Raw genomic sequence first — 4,192 nt, forward strand, 5'->3', positions numbered from 1 at the left:
GAAAATTCGTCCTTTGCTAACCTTTCGCGTGTTCCTCAAGTGAAAACTTGTTAGTGCAAGCCGCTTCTGCGAGGCGAGGCTTCTTGTTCGCTAAAATTTTAGTATTCTGAGATAATTCACGCAGGACTCATCGTGCAACTCGGGGCGCTTCGCGCTTTACTCGTGATGTTTTCGGTTAATGTGCTGCGATTGTTTGCATAAAATATATTTGAAAAGGCTACAGGGAAGAACGAGCTATTGAACGTCAAAGGAGGAAACGGTTCAAACGGCTGCGAGGGGCGCTGGCCCACAGCTTGGGAATCCTGGGAATCACGTTCATGCGAGTCACTGAACGAATGGCAGAACTATGCGTTATTTTTGGCTTTTAGCCAAGCGTTACGAGGAGGATCGACGTATATATGTGTAAACTGAGTAGTGCGCATATCGTGGGCTTGCCAAGCACGACGACTACAGTGACGAGCAAAGGGTAGCTCGTGGTCCGGCACTCGAGTTAAAGCGATGTCAGTTTGATCGCACCCGACGGCGCGGTGATATGCATATTGTCACGTGGTCTGGTCGTGACGTCGACGAAGGTAGCAGTCGGCGTGTCCAAGATGAAACTTTGTATTTGGCCGAACTTGTGGCCGGGAAACGAAAAGTCAAACTACAGCAATACACACTGTATCCTGATAACGGCGAACAAAGCGTCGGCCGTCGATAAAATTGATCATGGCTGGGACGCGCCGTCTTTTATTCATTACGCATCGAACTTTTCAGCCTTATCACTGGTGGTCGTGCAAGCCCTGGAATAATGTTGACTATTCGCGTCCTGCGCGCAATATGTATTTTCTTTAATAATAATAATAATAATAATAATAATAATAATAATAATAATAATAATAATAATAATAATAATAATAATAATAATAATAATAATAATAATAAGGCTTTATTTCTTCTTTAACATTACAGAAAGGTGGCAAGAGCAAAAGGCACCAAGGCCTGACAGAGGCTCCTGCTCCGTTCACGAATTTGGCTGCAGCGAACAGATTATTTGTACAATAAAGACAAAATTAATTAACAAAAGGATCTACTACAATCGCGAAGCTTCTCGAACACTGCGGCGCGGTCAGCGTCGAGCGTGGCTATCCGTCCTTGCGGGTCAAATCCGAATTCATCAAACTAAAACAAGAAGCGGGCCTGTTAATGCCCCGCTAGTCGGGGCATTTCCTCAAGTCGAAGTAGGGAAAGGCCCCAGTAGGTCCATACCGATTTGCTGGAACGGTCGGCATGGTGGCTCGATCGGATGAAGAAAGCCTGCTGGTCTTGTCGTCGGTGTCTTGCGTCGCTGGCAGTCTCGGCATGTCTTTAGATAGCGAGTGACGTCGGCGGCAAGGCGTGGCCAGTAGTACTTTTCCTGTATTCTTGCGAGCGTGCGGGAAACACCGAGGTGTCCAGCCGTCGGATCGTCGTGTAGGGCCTGGAGGACTTCCGGTGGTAATGCTGAGGGCACCACGAGAAGGTAGTTGGCTCAAAGTGGCTCGAAGTTTTTCTTCAGGAGAACGCCATTTCGCAAGAAAAACGACGCCAGTCCTCGCTTGAATACCTTCGGAACAACGGCGGTCCTGCCCTCGATCTATTCCACAAAGCCCCCGAGTTCAGGGTCCGCTCGCTATCGTTCAGCGAAGTCGTCGTCACTTATGGCTCTGAAGAAACAGTCATCATCCTGGTCGTCCTGCGGCGGTGGGTCGACGGGGGCGCGAGACAGGCAGTCAGCGTCGGAGTGTTTTCTTCCGTACTTGTAGATGACGGTTATGTCGAATTCTTGAAGTCTTAGGCTCCACCGTGCCAGACGACCTGAAGAGTCCTTCAAGTTAGCCAGCCAACATAAGGCGTGGTGGTCGCTCACAACTTTGAAAGGTCTGCCGTAAAGATATAGGGGCGAAACTTTGATGTAGCCCAGATGATGGCAAGGTACTCTTATTCTGTTGTGGAATAATTGGCTTCCACCTTGGACAGCAACCGGCTGGCATAGCTGATAACCCTTTCCAGTTCGTTAGTCCTCAGCACAAGGACGGCGCTGAGTCCTACGCTACTTGCGTCGGTGTGGATTTCCGCATCGGCGTATTCATTGAAATGCGCGAGTATCGGAGGCGCCTGCAGGCGTCGTTTCAATTCTTGAAATGCCTCGACTTGCGCCGTTCCCCACCTAAATTCCACGTCGGTGTTCGTCAGGTGAGTTAGTGGCCCGGCGATCCGTGAAAATTCCTTTACGAAGCGTCTGTAATAGCGCACAAGCCGAGAAATCGGCGTATGGCCTTCTTGTCAGAGTGGCGGGAAGGCAGTGATGGCGGCTGTTTTCCGTGGGTCTGGGCGAACACCATCCTTGCTGAAAATCAGTTCTGCGGAATCCCGCAGGGTGGCGGAAGGGTTAAGAAAGGAAAAATAGACAACCACCCAGTTGTAGCACGAAGCCACAAGGAAATCCACACGGATTTCTCAGAAATAAAGCCTCTAAGTTGCCGAAAAATTCGTCCTGGTCCGGGGTTCGAATCCGGGACCAACGCCTTTCCAGGGCGGTCGCTCTACCAATTGAGCTAACCAGGAAGCTAGCAATTGGCAGCGCGAGGGCGAATTCATCGACAACTCGAAGCAACTGGAGACATATTGAGAATCAGTTCTGCGGAATCCCGCAAGGTGGAGGAAGGATTTAGAAAGGGTTAAAGGGGCTGTCTACCACTCGGAAAATTTTTTTTGATTGTGGTGAAAGTGAGAAGATCGTGTGTCACATCGGCGGCAACGAGCGCGCTTTCGTCCCATAAAAAAAGAATTATAATTCTAATCTGATGTTGAAAACCGTGAAAGAATGACCACTAGCGTCACCCAACAGCAAAGTGGTCGCAATTCCCGCAATCTATAGGTGTGACAGACTATCCACGCAGGTGGACTTATTTTGCTTAAAAACAAACATGTAGAACTTGAGAGTGTATTTTCCGCTCTTGAAACAGCTTTCGATTGCGTCAAAAAGTAATTTTTGCTGTTTTTTTTTTATCTCACGCGTCGAAAAAGACGCCTGGCGGCGCTGCCGACGCCGCCGCTTTCGAGTTCGTCTGCTTCAACACCCCGTGCTGGTTGTACCGTTACGCTGCACTGTCGTTAGGATGTCTCGCGCGTGCTGCGCTGTGAAGGCATGCATTTATCATCGCTACATCAGTACAGGAGTTTCGTTACATTGTTTGCCTGCAACAGCATACGCACTCTATTGCTGTGGGCATTGCAGTGCAGCGTTTGCAACGACACCTGCGTGGCAGGTTTGCATGAATTAGAACCCAGTCGTTCAGTGCCTACTTACCAGTCGACATTTCCAAAGCGCCCAGCTTGCGGTGACGGAGGCCTGTCAAAGTCTGGGTCATCGCTTGTGCTGGCGCTACTCGAGGAATCATCGCGGTCCGGTGCGTCGACGTAGGGGTCTAAGTTTTGTTCCCTCATGCGTTCCAAAATTCTGTTTTCTAATTCGCTTAGGTTTCCCAACGGCATGTCTCCTCTTGATACGGTCTGCTACAGCGCCGACAGCGCCAAAAGCGCTGTTTTGTTTTTTCCGGGTCGACTTGGCTTGGATTGCGGCAGCAGTGCTAAAATAAACGCATAGACTGCAATCATAGCAAAACGAGTGTTCTGTAATCGTATAATAAGCCTTCATTTAACCGATGGTGCGCTTAAAACGACTGTTACATTCATTGCATTAGTGTTCAGCGAAAATAAAGAAATCTTACAGAAATTACATGTGCTTTCGGTTTTAAGTTTTACCGGCACTAGAATCGTCATCGCGTCCACCAACCAGTGTTGTGGGTCGTATTCACACCAGTGGAAGAAGACCGAACGCAGATCGAAAAATTATGTTTTAAAATTTTCTACTCACTTTCCAGAGAAACCGCTGCAAGGTTGAACACTTCAGACGGTACGCTGTCTATCGCGGTGCAAAACAGAAAAGCGATGAAGGACGGTAGACAGCCCCGTTAAGAAAGGTAAAGAAGGAAGGGTTAAGAAGTTATTGACCGGGTTAAGACAAAAACGCCCCCCCCCCACCTTAAATTGTCTTGAATAAACAGGCACTGTAAAAATGAAAAAAAAAAAGACATTTTTCGGGAATATCGCTTTTTGGAGGGTGGCTCCTCGAAAAGTTATACGACGGGCGGGCTTTCCCGGACAAAAA

The 4,192-nt window shown here is 48.4% G+C and overlaps 1 non-coding gene across 1 annotated transcript; it reads right to left on the bottom strand.

The window, feature by feature from the left end:
- Window positions 1–2,512: 2,512 nt before the first annotated feature.
- Trnas-gga (transfer RNA serine (anticodon GGA)) lies at window positions 2,513–2,586 on the bottom strand. Its single transcript has one exon. It is a non-coding gene; the product is annotated as a tRNA-Ser (tRNA).
- Between the last annotated feature and the right edge of the window lie 1,606 nt (window positions 2,587–4,192).

This window comes from Rhipicephalus sanguineus, chromosome 3 (assembly GCF_013339695.2).
Source record: "Rhipicephalus sanguineus isolate Rsan-2018 chromosome 3, BIME_Rsan_1.4, whole genome shotgun sequence".
Taxonomy (NCBI): Eukaryota; Metazoa; Arthropoda; class Arachnida; order Ixodida; family Ixodidae; genus Rhipicephalus; species Rhipicephalus sanguineus.